The sequence below is a fragment of the Bos taurus genome, chromosome 7, assembly GCF_002263795.3.
Source record: "Bos taurus isolate L1 Dominette 01449 registration number 42190680 breed Hereford chromosome 7, ARS-UCD2.0, whole genome shotgun sequence".
NCBI classification, from domain to species: domain Eukaryota; kingdom Metazoa; phylum Chordata; class Mammalia; order Artiodactyla; family Bovidae; genus Bos; species Bos taurus.
Genome location: NC_037334.1, coordinates 48,927,144 through 48,942,508, shown reverse-complemented (window position 1 = coordinate 48,942,508; position 15,365 = coordinate 48,927,144). Strand labels below are relative to the sequence as shown.

General features: G+C 43.6%; 1 protein-coding gene across 3 annotated transcripts in view; it reads left to right on the top strand.

Annotated features, from left to right (window-relative positions):
- Positions 1–15,365, top strand: part of SPOCK1 (SPARC (osteonectin), cwcv and kazal like domains proteoglycan 1) — a 584,260-nt gene that overhangs the window by 5,535 nt on the left and 563,360 nt on the right. The gene's annotated exons all lie outside the window — the stretch shown is intronic.

The following is a 15,365-nucleotide window of genomic DNA, read 5'->3' as shown; positions in this document are numbered from 1 at the left end:
TCTGTCACCACAGAAACTCGACTTGTAATAGAGAGTAGCAGAAAATCATTTTGATTAAACAGGTTCAAGGAGAATTAAATGAGTTTGTGATCCTGACTTTCCTTAATGAACCCACTATCTTAAATCCCCTATACTAGATGACCACCAATAGAAATAATTATTTCACGGGAATCGTTACAAAGGGACAGTGTAGAAATTGATAAGCCTATGGCCATTCTTGTATTTTCTGCCCTTTCAGTTTACTCTTGTAGAGAGAACCTCATTTTTGCCTGGCAAGGATGGTACAGCTTGTGCCCCAGTCGACCCTCCCAGGCTGAGTTCCCTTGTGTCTCCTGGTCCTCCCAGCCCTGCCCCAACTGTGCTCCAGTGGAACTGGATTGCTAGGCGGATGAGTACTGTCCTGTATGCTGATGAGATTATTTTCAAAAGCAAGGACTGGTTTCAAATGGATCATCGGACCCATACCCTTCCCCTGGCAGAGTGGGACATAAACATGAGCACAACTGTTTTATTGTGCTCAGGGAGACACAGTAATGTTAGAAATTAAATATTTTAAAATGTCATTTCTTACTCATTTACTCACTGTAGTGTATTTCAAATTAAACATGCTTAGTGTCTAAACTTGAGCACCTTCAAGATGATTCATTTTACCTTTCCTCTGGGGAGGTGACTGTTTATGTTCCTTAGGAAATTCCTCAGACTCAAGCTCATAGATGGTCTCATCTCCTCGGGTAAGATAATTACAAAGGGAAGAAATTTTCTATAAGAGACTAAATAATTTGCCCAAGGTTACAGGTATTTTTTGGTTCATATTTTCTCCAGTATAAGATGCCGTCAATTGTAGGATGTGCCATTTTTGTGCTACTCAGAAAGAAAGCAGTGTTGAGAAGGAAGAGTTTAATAGAGCCATAGATAAAGCTAGGACTCCAGAGGATCCCCTTGGTGTGAAGGTAAACGAGAAATAAACTCACAAGGCAGAAAAGGGACCATAGCAGAGTGACTCGTGTGTCTCTACCTTGGCATTGGTGGATGAAGGGGAAAGATAGGATCTGGGCGATTGGCAGGCTGGCTCTTGCAGATTTCTGGCCTGAGTGCACACAACCATGGTGGTCTCCCCGCCTCAACCTTAGACAGTAAATTCAGTCTCAGGCTGTTTGTCCTCTCTGAATCCCTGACTTCTCGTTGGGTAAATGTGGGGTGATCACAGTGTATTGGTGAGGGCTCCAAATTGCAAGTGACTGAAACCTGGTCCACACTGACTTAAATGGAAAAGAAAATTTACTTGTGTAACTGAAAATTCTGCTGATAAGTTCTAGATCTAGAAAAGGCTGGCTCCATGGGCTCGGGCTGCACCACCAGACTTGGGTGTGTTTGTTGGTCATTTTCTTACCACTTCCCCAACTGCCCACCCATCTTTGGACTCTATTTCCCACGTGTTGGTTGTATTCTCAGGTTGATTAGTTCCATGTAGTGACTCATGGCAATTACACATTTCTATTAAGTGAAAGAGGAGAGTGAAAAAGTTGGCTTAAAGCTCAACATTCAGAAAACTAAGATCATGGCATCTGGTCCTATCTCTTCATGGGAAATAGATGGGGAAACAGTGGAAACAGTGTCAGACTTTATTTTTTGAGCCTCCAAAATCCCTGCAGATGGTGACTGCAGCCATGAAATTAAAAGAGACTTACTCCTTGGAAGGAAAGTTATGACCAACCTAGATAGCATATTGAAAAGCAGAGACGTTACTTTGTCAACAAAGATCCGTCTAGTCAAGGCTATGGTTTTTCCAGTGGTCATGTATGGATATGAGAGTTGGACTGTGAAGAAAGCTGAGTGCCGAAGAATTGATGCTTTTGAACTGTGGTGTTGGAGAAGACTCTTGAGAGTCCCTTGGACTGCAAGGAAGTCCAACCAGTCCATTCTGAAGGAGATCAGCCCTGGGATTTCTTTGGAAGGAATGATGCTAAAGCTGAAACTCCAGTACTTTGGCCACCTCATGTGAAGAGTTGACTCATTGGAAAAGACTCTGATGCTGGGAGGGATTGGGGGCAGGAGGAGAAGGGGACGACAGAGGATGAGATGGCTGGATGGCATCACCGACTCGATGGATGTGAGTTTGAGTGAACCCCGGGAGTTGGTGATGGACAGGGAGGCCTGGCGTGCTGTGATTCATGGGGTCGCAAAGAGTTGGACACGACTGAGTGACTGAACTGAACTTAACGTACTGTAGTTTTTATGTCTCAGTATTGCCACAGAAGTCCCAGAATTGAGACTTGTCAGGTTTGCCTGTGTTGTACCCCAGTTGATCACTGTGGCCACATTGGTGGCATATGTGTTAACTGGCCAGTCTTGGGTACACGCCCATTCCTGGGGTGGGACCTGGGACCTGGGTGGTGGGGACTCCATCAGGTTACATGGTTGAAGTAGGTTGAAGGGTAGTTTCTTAAGGGGAAATGGATGCCTTGTGGGCAAACATCACAGGGGTCCACTGTGTTGATCAGCCCCACTCGGTTGGCATGGGGAGGATAAATTGGCTAATACTGGTGAAGCTGTTAGCAAAGTGTCTGGCTTAATACTAAGTGGAGGCTATTAATTTTATTAGTATTAACAACTCCTGTTATACTTACATATGCATTTTTCCTCAATTTATGGTTGTATGTATTTATGTTTTAGCTTCTTCTGTCGTTAATTCTTCCTGAAACGAGAGCCTGCATTTTATCATGCCTTGCATGCAGTAGGTGGTCTGTTAGCATTTTATTGATTTGAACTATTACTTAAGCACACCTCTTGATGAATCTCTGGGAAAGGAAAGCCTGTAGAATTACTGGTGCATATTTTTTGGTAGGTGAAGATTCTAGATTACACACACATTGAAAAACATCTTTTTTTTTTTTTTCTTTCAGTCTAACCCCCATCTCTAAGTAGGACCTTACAACTTTTTAACCCCTTTTAGGATATCCTGATGGACAGAGCTCTTTGTCCCTAGACCTTTCCCATTGAGCCCAGTGCAGAAATCTGCTTAGTAAATGTTTGAATGAATTTGAGTGAATGAAGGAATGAAGGCATGAACTCTTCCGTACCAGGATTTTGCACACTTCCACGACAAGGAAGCAGATGTTCCTTGTAGAGGGCTGGCCCCAGGACGCCATGCTGGCCTTGGACTTGTGTCTCTCATTCTGTTAGTAATTGACCATGATGATGGATACAAACCGATGGGCATGCTGTAGAGAGGCAGGGGAGCTTGACTGAGAAGCTCACCGCCCCCCTTCACAATCTGGGTGCGGTCCCTGAACCTGTGGAAAGCTCTTCATGGTGAAGAGGCCCCTCTGAGCCTGGGCTCACCTTCCAGTCTTGTTGTGGATGAACTTGGGTCTTGGCTGCAGCATCATTGTCCTTATCTGCAAAACTAATGATCGCACCTCCTGTGGAGTTTTGGGAGCATGGAGTGAGCTTCTGGCACAAAGTAGATCCTTGTGATCTTTCAGTGCCTGATATAATTACCTGTGATTCTGATATCATTTCCGAGGGTCACTTTTATGTCCTGGGAGCATAAGTGAGTTGCTGGCACACAGCTGTAGATGTTGCTTTCTGTCTCATGTCTTAGAGAAATGTTGGGGAAATTGGTTCCATTTTCCTTAAGCCTGTCTTTACTCCATACCTTGCTGGCTGGGAGGCTGTCTTCAGTTCTATATGGTTTTTTGAAAGTTAAATTTTTTCTGATTGTAGGTCCTGGCATAGCCATCTCTGTTGTGTAAATTGCCCTTGCCCTGCCTCTCCCTTTAAAAAAATTCTTCCTCCTCCTCTGGGGTCTGGGGCCCATGAGTTTCTCCTTCCCTCTGTGGTCAAGAGTCCTGGGCTTTAGAACTCCTCCAGTTCTCGCTGCTCTTTAGAAATCAGGGTGAGATAGAATTTCTTGGATAGAGAGATTTGTGAAGTCTCTATTTAAAAAATGAGACTGGTATTATATGGACTATTCCTTGACGTCCTGCCCATCCCTCCCTCCCTTTTCTGAGAACCAACTGGGCACCAAACCTGGAAGCTAAAGATGGAAACCAAGATTTCCACCCACAAGTGTCAGAGTTCAGACATACCTGCAGTTGGAGTGCTGAACAGTATGAGGCGTCATTGCCCCTGGGTCCGGATCCTTCCAGTGTCCTTATGACAGATGTGAGGATGTTGATTTATCTTGGGGCCAGAAGTAAGGTGTGTTCAGGACTAGTGATGCGAATTACTGGGGATACTCCTGGAAGGATAGCACTGATGTCCAAATTAACTTGATTGGGTTGGTATTCTTAGGATTCTGTGCAAATATGTCCTTCAGGAAACCCTCTCCCTTGATCATTTAGGGCCAAGTTTTCTTTGGTGCAGTGGCGAAGGAAGGAAGGAAAGACATGTTATACATTTTGTTGTAATACTTTGCAAACTCTTCTTGGGTGATCTGTGACATGTCGCACTACAGAAGACACTGTCAACATTCCCCAGCATAATTATGTGGTGGGTAAGCAGGAATTTATGCAAAGTCCATGGGCGCCTATGATTGAAGCAGAGAAGCAGAACTTACTTTAGGTGTTCCAGGCAATCTTTGCAGAGATAAAGCATGGAGAAAACAGGCAGAGAGCAAAAGGCTACACTTTCCTATTGTAGCTCTGCCCTTACTCTTCCAGTATTTAAGTGGAATCACTTTGAGTTCTAAGAAGGGCCAGGCCAAGTTGCTGATGATGCTTCATGGCCAAGGCAAAAAGAAAGATGCCCAGAGAAAGGTGTTAGAGCAGTGGTTCTCAGACTTATGTCTTTATAATCTTGAAAAAAAAAATCACTGGCTTGTTTAAAATGCAGATCTCAGCCAGAGCAGTCTTGAATAGGTCAAGAGTGGCACCCAGGAACCTGCATTTAAAATAAGCAATCCAGGTGATTCTGATGCAGATAGTTCTCAGACTGTATTTTCAGGAAAACCATGGAGAATTATTATTTGTCCCCAATAGCCAATACCACTAGCACTAATGAATAATATGATTTTAGACAAAATGAGCGTTTGAAGATGCAGAGTAAATTATTATGAGTGCTGTATTTTCTCTTGAGGCCAAGAAGGCTATCGTTGACATTAGTAGAAAGAAAGGGCTTGCTTTCTGGTGTATGTATGTGCATGGGTCTCAGCAGAAACCTTGTCATGAGGTGTTCCTAGAGTGGGGTGACGTTTGACTTGTCACTACTCCTAGGGCATCAGGGCTGCTTATGCACATGAGCTCAGTGGAACTGATGTGGGACCTTTCCCATGACAAAGTCTGAGCTGATGAGCTCAGCAAATTTCCTGTCTCCAAAGGGGCCTAATCACAGCCAACTCTGGTCTGACTTTGCATCTTCTCTAGCAGGACTGATGATGTTTTGTGCACAGATAAACAGGAGGACATTGACTCTGACATTGGCACTGGTTTATGGAGAAGTGGGTATTGAAGATGGTAGATGTAATAAACAGTGTTTACTCTAGGCATAGAGATGCAGATATTGTTGTCCTTCGATATCAGCATACGGTTGGTTCCAGAACCCCTGTGGACACCTAACCCCAAGGATGCTCTAGTTCTTTATGTAAAATGTCCTAGTACAAGTTCCCCCCATCACATCCAAGGGTTCTGCGTCCATGGCTATAGAGGGTAGACTGTATTGTCAGTTGGGAACACAGAGAAGGTCTGAGGGCTATGGCCTGGACTCTCTTCTTGGTGTACTAAATCTTCATGCTTGATTGGTCAGATCATTTTGGAAAGATCAGAGAACAATAAGAGCAAAGACTAGTCAAAGTTTGGAAAATTTATGAGGATCAACAAGACATAGCAGTAATTCCTTGGGGCACACTGAGCAAACTCTGAAACTCTGCTTTACTCTGTGTTGGCTGAATTTCCTCTAATTAATGGCACTGAAAATTGACAAAACTATTGCCAAGAGGAAGAAAATAGTTCAGTGTATTGAACAGACTTGAGAGGCTATTTGGAATGTTTCAGTCACCCCATTGTTAAGGGATAATTGGGTAGTTTCCAGGTATTTCTGTACTCGCTGGACATGTTGAATTCCTCTGTGGCTTTGGTGGGCTTGGTTGGTTGGTGTCCAATACTTTCATCCCATAAAGGCATCACTTCCCACCTGAGCTTGCTAGCCTTGCTGTGACTCTGTACCTGGTCTGTAACCTTCGGCAAGCCATCTTGAATGAGGTAAAAGGAGTGAAAGTGAAAATGCTGTCCATGGTAAAGATAAAATCACGCTGTCTTTCCTGGTGTTAGATAATTTTTTTTTTTTTAATAAGATGAAATTGGTTTAAAAATTCCTCTCTCCTCAGAAAGACCTTTGCATGTGCTTAAAAAAAATATCTTTTGTTTTTTTCCATGGTCATCCTGAACCTAGATCCTTATACCTTTCTAGTAACCAGAGCCTGGTGCACAGATTCAGTAGTTTGTTTGTTCGTTCATGTATTCATACCACAGATACTCACTGTCCAGGCTTCTGTGTACTAAGCACTATGCTGGGCAATTAGATGTAGCAGGGAGCAAAATATCCTCTCTCTCCTCTGGCATCCACAGTCTTCTTGTCTGAGATCAAGCGAAGAAACAGAGGTGCTTGGTGGCCAGAGAAGCCTGTTAAGGATTCCTCTGCAAAGGGAAAGGCCTGGTCTATAAAGGGACAAGAGAAATCTGGGCAAGGTGGACATCCAGAGGCCTTGGGACCTGGGAGAAAGTCACATAAGACTTTATCTCTGAATCTGTCTGGTGGTCAAGACCCTTGAACTTATTGCAACTCTTACTGACATAGGTGGTGGCTCCTGCTATTTTACCTGAGTTTAGGACCCAGACACTGACAGCAGAAGGGTATGGTCTGTACAGTTGAGGTGGAGCATTTAGGATACTGGCCTGGATGTGTATGGAGGCTGAAGTCCAGAGAGTTGAACATTGTCAGGGCTCCAGGTCAGGGCCAGTAGCAAGTGGAGAGAGAATTGCAGAAGAGTCCTGGTCCTTAACAGCCTGGCACGGGTGGGGAGTGTGTTTCATTGGAGTGGAAGATGTGCAGAGAGAGTGAGGGTTCCAGTCATACCTGATGCACTTTCACACACCATCCACCCAGCAGCCCAGTCAGGGGACAGGATGTTACCAGCTTCTGAAAAGTCCATCTTGTGACTCCCATACTCACTGTCCCCCTTCCAGGGAAGAGCTCTCCTGAGTTACAACTCTAAGGTTAGTTTTGACTGCTTTTATACTTTTATCAATGGCATCATAAGAAGGTATTTGTGTGTGTGTCTGGCTTCTTTTGCTCAGCATTACCTTTGTGATACATTGTTGTTTGTGACTGTGGTTGGTCCATTCTCGTTGCTGTGGGGTTATTCCACAACTTACCTCTTCTTTTGTGAAGGAGCACTTGGATAATTTCTGGGTTTTGACTTACAGAGTAGCAATCTCTTGGACATGTCCTCTGGCGCATCTACGTGTACATTTTTTTCAGATGCATACCTAGTTGTGGAATCCGTTGCTCATAAGGTAGGTGAATGCTCAGTGTTTAGAGATGTGACTCCATAGTTCTCCAAAATAGTTCTGCCAGTTACTCTGCCTCCAATAGTATATAGAAGTTAACTGGGAGCAACATTTTTGTCTCTAACTCATAATCCAAGTCAACCAAAATGTGCTGAGCATCAGTTATGTATCAAGTACTTGCCTACCCTTATGGAGCCTCTGTTCTGGTTGAGGAAGAAAAACAGTATGCAGACTGAGGTACAATAGTTGGTTTTTAAGTGCTAAGGATAAAAGCAAACTAGGGTGACTCAATTGGAAAAGTAGTCTCTTCAAGAAATGATGTTGGGAAAACTGAGTATTCATATGCAAAAAAATGAAGTTGGACCCCTATCTATCTTACACCACTCACAAAAATTAACTAGAAATAGATTGAGGGCTTACACATAAGTTCTGAAACTGTAAAAACCCTTGAAAAAAACCACAGAGGGAAAAGGTCCTTAACATTGGTCTTGGCAGTGATTTTGGGATATGACACCAAAAGTGTAAGCAGAAAAAGCAAAAATCAACAAATGGGACTATATCAAACTAAAATGCTTCTATAACAAAAGAAACAATCAATAAAATGAAAAGGCAACCTACAGAATGGGAGAAAATACTTGTAGACCTTCGATCTGATAAGGGATTAATATCCAAAATATATAAGGAACTCATATAACTCAATAGCCAAAAAATAAATCCAAATAAAAACAGAAAAGGACCTGAACAGCCATTTTTCTAAAGAAGATATACAAATGGCCAAGAGGTACATGAAAAGATGCTCAATCTCACTAGTTATCTGGGAATTGACCCGGTAAATCAAAACCACAATGTGCTGTCACCTGACACCTGTTGGAGTGTGTGTGTGTGTGTGTGTGTGTGTGTGTGTGTGCGCGCGCGCGCGTGCACTCAGTCATGTCTGTTTGCGACCCCATGGACTATAGCTCCTCTGTCCATGGGATTTCCTAGGCAAGAACACTGGAATGGATTGCCATTTCTTTCTCCAGGGGATCTTCCCCACTCAGGGATCCAACCTGCATCTTTCACATCTCCTGAACTGCAGGCAGATTCTTTACTGCTGAGCCACTGGGGAAGCTCCTACCATTAGAGTGGCCGCCAACACAGCCATGAGTGATAACAAGTATTGGCGAGGATGTGGAGAAAAGGGGGCCTTTGCTCAGTGTTGTTGGAGTTGAAAATTGGTGCAGCCACTATGAAGGTTCTTCAAAAAATTAAAAGTTGAACTATCACATGATCTAGCGACCCCATTTCTGAGTATATATCTGAAAAAAATGAAGTTGCTGTCTTGGAGAGGTGTCTGCACCGCTCTGTTCACTGCAACATTATTTGCAATAGCCAAGACATGGAAACAACCCTGGTGCCCCTAGACACAGGAATGAATAAAGAAACTGTGCGATATATACACAATGGAATATTATTCAACCTTGAATAAGAAGGAAATTCTGCAGTTTGTGAGACTATAGATGAACCTCAAAGGTATTATGCTAAGTGATATAAGTCAGAGAAAGAAAATTACTGTATGGTATCATTTATGTGGAGTCTAAAAAAGCCAGACTCAAACAAACAGTAAAGTGATGTTTCCCAGGGAGTCGAGGAAATAAGGAGATGTTGGTCAAAGAGTACAAATTTCCAGGTGTAAGGCGAATACCTTCTGGGAATCTTCGTGTAGCATGGTGACTCTAGTTAAAAACACTACATGTATACTTGAAAGTTGTTAGGAGAGTGGACCTTAAGTGTTCTTACCATAACAACAGCATCACAGTGGTAATTTTGTGAGGTCATCTATTGTAATTGGTAATCATTTCACAATATGTGCCTGAATCAAATCATCACTTCGTGTACCTTAAACTCACACAATGTTCTCTTGTAACACTGAGGGCTAACTAGGCTAAAAGGAATAAGAAGGGGATATATTTATGCTCTAGTTGTGAGTTTTTGTTCTTTTGTCTTTAAATTGTTCTTTTCCTCGTTGAGAGCTAATTTGGAAAGAGGACTTAGCTGAAGAGAAGAGAAATCTCTTCTGAAGCTAAACAGAAGAAGAGAAATAATTTACTTCCTTCCCATATGCAGTTGTTGTTAACTTCCCAAAGTCTTGTCAAAATTTTTGTGTTCGTGGTTGATATCACTCTGTGACTATGACTTGGTTTTCTCTCTTTTTTTTTTTCATGTAATGACACAGCATGAACATTTTGTTAGCATGATCATTTTAGTATACTATGATGCTGTTCTTTGTAAATGACACTTAAATGGTATAAGTCCACTGACTATCTATACTGCAATATACCAAACTAAAATATCTAACAGTGAACACTTAGCAGTTTCCAGTTTTCCTTAATCTAAATAGTTATATGATGAATGTTTGAGTATATGAGCCTTTCAGCAGTTAGATTTCCTTACCATGTATTCCCAGAAGTAGAAATACATGGTGTAATGACATGTATTTTCAAGGTCACTGATGTATGTTACCATGTGACTCGATCCCCAGTATTATGGAAGGTATGTTTTATTACATCCTTGCCAGCTTTGGCTATTAGTGACTTTTTGGTAAAGAAAGAGAATATGATAGAAGCTTAGCATGCCAAGATATGTGCAGGTACTGAGTCAACAGAGGTAAGATGATGCCTGCAAGAGTCCCAGGAGGGAGGAGGGTTTCTCTGATCCCTCCTGAGTTTGTCAGGGACCCCGGTGTGAGAGGTCAGCAGCTGACCCAGGTTGGGGGGACAGGAGCTGCGTCCCCTTCTCTCCTTGGTACGTGGCCCTGTGAATGCATGGCAGAGCCCACTCTCTGAAGAGCCTTTGAACTGGTTGTGGAGATATGAACAAATCTCAGCCTCGTTCATAACAAGGAGCAGGAGCAGATGCTGCAAGCTGCATTTCAGGTGAAACTGCTACTCACGGATCCCCTGCTCCTGATAGAGCGTGTAGATGCTTTCATGCCCTCGCGGTGGAGGAGGGTGAGAGGAGATCATTAAAATCCGAGTCCATCCCCAGCACAGTGGTAAAATGGTTTCTCCTGTCGAATACCGACAAGGCCAGAGCCTGCGTCTCAGGCTGCATTTGTGTTCAAGACATCTGCTTGACTTTCATCACCTAGTATTTCCTTCACAGCCAGCCTTCTGGTGCTCTCGCCTCCGAGGAGGCAGGGAGAAGGGTTTCCCCTGGCTGCTGTCTCAGCATCATGCTGGGGATGGGAAACACGAGTTCTCTGTGTCTGTCAGCTCCCTGGGCACTGTCTGTAGGCCTGGAGCAGTGATAGAGCGGTGATTCCCAACTGGAGAAGGGTTTGCCCCCAGGGGACGTTGGGCAGTGTCTGGAGACATTTTTGATTCCCACATGGGGCGGGGGTGCCGGGGGATGGTGTTACTGGCATCCAGCGAGTAGAGGCCAAGACTGTTACTAAACATTCTATCAAGCACAGGTCTCCCTGCATGTCCTCTCCACCCGTATAATGTCAACAGTGCCAAGGTTAAAAATGCTGGCCTTGGAAAGATGGTTGTTCCTTTTATGATGATGATTTTATTTATTTATTTAAAATTTTTGTTTATTTATTCACCTTTGGTTGTGCTTGGTCTTCACTGCAACACAGTTGCAGCTAGAGGGACCCACTCACTAGTTGTGGCGTGTGGGCTTCTCATTGTGGGGGCTTCTCTCGTTGCAGAGCACAGTCTCTGTGGCACCAGGCTCAGCAGCCATGGCTCCTGGGCTCCAGAGCACAGGCTTAAAAGCTGTGACACATGGGCTCAACTACTCCACAGCACAAGGGATCCCCAGACCAGGGATCAAACTTGCATTTCCTGCATTGGCAGGCAGACTCTCTACCACTGAGCCACCAGGGAAGCCCTGTGATGGTGATTTTTTAACGTGAGGTATAGTCTAGGTGGAAGAGTCTAGGGTGAAGGGCATATGGGGAGTTGTTCTTTCTGTCACTCATTTAAGAAATCAGTGTGACAGGGACTGTCCCAGACCCTGGGACATAGACAACATTCTCTGTCCCAGTGGAGCGCACATTCTAGGGCATGAGCTCCTCAGATTTCCAGGTACTTGACTTTGCTGGAGCCAAGAGAAGAGAGGATGAATCAGACACATACATTATTATTTTATATGTTGAGGAAATCTGATGCATTATCACAGCCAATCAGGTATAATAAAAATCATATGACTTTTGTTATTATTTTTGTCAAGATAAATGGCCACAGGGAGTTTTTGTGTGAGATGTTGTGTATTTACCTGTGAGTCACGGTAAATTGCCTGCACTGTGAATCAGAGAGACTGTTTGATTTCGTTTCCCCAAGGAGCAGAAAAATGCACCATGAAAATATTTCTGTTCCTCCAAAGAGTTGACAGGCTCCAGATGGACGGACTGGTGGCTCTCCCCTGAATCTCGTTTCACCACACGTCTTGGGTAGTGGCCGTTGTTTCCAGCAAGATGATTCTTGTTCACAACTCCCTTCTTCCCTAAATGCTGCACAGCAGATTTTAACGACCTGCTCCTCTGGGTTCTGTAGCCATGACAGCCCGCACGGCAGAGCTCCATACCAGAGTGCGTATTCCCCACACGGGGTTCTTGTTTTGTCTGTCGGAGGTGCACCTGGTTTGTGAGCTTTTGTATTCTAGGACCTTGGCTCTTGAAGTCTGGTCTCTCTGAGGCTTCCACATGTTCATTACGTGTTTGAGGATGTATGGAGAGGCCTTTTCTGTTTCCCTTGTAATGGCAGCACTTTAGGATGGGAAAGGGGGCAAAGCCTGTAAGAAAGTGATCAAGCCCATTCAGCTTCCCAGAGGCTACCTGATCAAGCCTTTACTGCTGCTTCGAGTAGTCTGCCGGTCTGTTCTGAGTCTAAGTGGTGGTGGGAAGAGGGGAGTAATATGTCTGAGTACTGTGTTTTGACTGTTTGCCTGTTTCCATGGCTGCTTCTCAGGAGGTGGAGCTCAGGTCAGGAGGATGGTGTGCCATGTGCCCTGTCACACTGGGCCTTGCCACCATGTCCCCTTTCCCCATTAAAAAGTGCCCTTCTTTTCTCCTTTATTCTGCATCCCTTCTCAAGGCCCATCAATTACTGGCCTTTGCATCCCCCGTGCATTGCTGTCTCTGCCCTGTCTGGTCTCACTCCTGGGTAACGTTGGGTGTCTTAGGCATTGAGTGTGGAGAAAGATCTTTTCTTTGGTCTGGTCTCAAGGACCCTTTCTTACTTCAAAGGTTAACTTCTCACCAACATAACTCATGTGTGATGCTAAGCTGAAAATGTATTATTCTCCTTTCTGGCCTTGAGTTAACATCAGAAGTCTCACTGATGTCCTAGCTGTTGTAAATAGTGCTGCAGTGAACATTGGAGTACATTTGTCTTTTTGAATTGTGGTTTTCTCAGGTTATATGCCCAGTAGTGGGAATGCTGGGTAATATGGTAGTTTTATTCCTAGTTTTTTTTTTTTTTAAGGAATTTCCATATTATTCACCATAGTGGCTGTATCAATTTACATTCCCATCAATTGTGCAGGAGGGGGTTCCTTTTCTGTACATCTTCTCTAACATTTATTGTTTGTAGATTTTTTTGATGATGGCCATTCTGATTTTTATGAGGTGAAACCTCATGGTGGTTTTTATTTGCAATTCTCTAAGCAGAGACATTGCTTTGACAGCAAAGGTCCATCTAGTCAAGGCTATGGTTTTTCCAGTGGTCATGTACAGATGTGAGAGTTGGACTGTGAAGAAAGGTGAGTGCCGAAGAATTGATGCTTTTGAACTGTGGTGTTGGAGAAGACTCTTGAGAGTCCCTTGGACTGCAAGGAGATCCAACCAGTCCATCCTAAAGGAGATCAGTTCTGGGTGTTCTTTGGAAGGAATGATGCTAAAGCTGAAACTCCAGTACTTTGGCCACCTGATGCGAAGAGCTGACTCATTGGAAAAGACGCTGATGCTGGGAAAGATTGAGGGCAGGAGGAGAAGGGGATGACAGACGATGAGATAGTTGGATGGCATCACTGACTTAATGGACATGGGTTTGGGTGGACTCTGGGAGTTGGTGATGGACAGGGAGGCCTGGCATGCTGTGGTTCATGGGGTCGCAAAGAGTAGGACACGACTGAGCGACTGAACTGAACTGAATATGAGCAAGGTTGAACATCTTTGCATGAGTTTGTTGGCCATCTGTATGTCTTCTTTGGAGAAATGTCTGTTTAGGTCTACCACCTATTTTTTGATTGGGTTCTTTGTTTTTCTGATATCAAGCTGTATGAGCTGCTTATATATTTTAGAGATGAATCCTTTGTCAGTTGTTTCATTTGCAATTATTTTCTCCCATTCTGAGGTGGTCATTTCATCTTGTGTATAGTTTCCTTTGCTGTAAGAAAAGCTTTTAAGTTTAATTAGGTAGGTCCCATTTGCTTTTTTGTTTTTGTTTTTATTTCCATTTCTCTAGGAAGCAGATCAAAGAGGATTTGCTGCAATTTGTGTCAGAGAGTATATTGCCTATGTTTTCCTTTAAGAGCTTTATAGTTTCTGGCCTTACATTTAAGTCTTTAATTTATTTTGAGTTTCATTTACCTAAATGTCCATCGACAGATGAATGGATAAAGAAGATGTGGTACATATGCACAATAGAATATTACTCAGCCATAAAGAGGAGCTAGTTTGAATCAGTTGTAGTGAGGTGGATAAAACTGGAGCCTGTTATAGAGTGATGTTAAGTTGGAAAGAGAAAAACAAGTATCATATATTAATGCATATATATGAAATCTAGAAAAATAGCACTGATGAACCTGTTTGCAGGGAAGGAATGAAGGCACAGATAGAGAACTTGTGGACACAGCAGGGGAAGGAGAGGGTAGGATGAACTGAGAAACTAGCATTAGCATATATACACTATCATGTATAAATAGCCAGGGGGAAGCTGCTGTATAACACAGGGAGCCCAGCCTGACCCTCTGTGATGACCTAGAGGGGTGGGATGGCAGAGGGGAGGGAGGCTCAAGAGGGAGGCGATATCTGTGTAATTATGACTTATTCATGCATGGCAGAAGCATTGTAAAACAGTGCTTCCAATGCTTCCAATTAAGAAATAAATGTTCAAGAAACTCAGCTCACTGAGTTCTCAGGTGTACTTTCGGGGGCATGGAACAAAGAGAAGAAAACGCATGTCGTGCATCTCTGCCCACTTCTCCACAGCTCTGGAGCACCCCTTCCATTGTGGCTTTGATCAGACCTGGAGCAGACTTGGCCTCTCTGTTAGTAGTTGTCTAACATGGGACCTTGACACATAAACTAATCTGCAGTAATTTTGGGGATCCTTTTTTTTTGGTCATAGTTTTAAAATCCTACACTCTGTCCGCTGTCCTCCCCGCTCCACAGAGTTAATATTTATGGGAGATGTTTTCATAGAACATAGAACTGACCTGCAGAGTCGCTGAGCCAGAGATGCTGGTAGACAGGCAAGAAACTCAGCTTGTGTTATATGGATAGGGGAGCAGGTAAGAATCACTTTCCTCTCATTATTTTGGTCAAGTAAATTTTTGAGCTCAAGGGAGACTAGATCATCTTAATTATTGAATACCTGTGTGCTAGGCATGGTGCCAGGCTCACGGATGTGGAAATTCAGTACTAAATCTTGGCCCTAAGGAGCCAATGCTCCACTTGGATAAACAGAAAAATAGTCATAAGACAGACAATATAAGTAAACACAGGGACACACAGGATGTTATGGGAACCCCAGTGGGGATCATCCGACCGACCCCACACAAGAGGTCAGGGAGACTTGTGGGGAGAAGGATGCCTGTTCTGAATTGTGCCATGCCTTTTGGGGAGGACCAGATAAAGAGGGCAAGGGG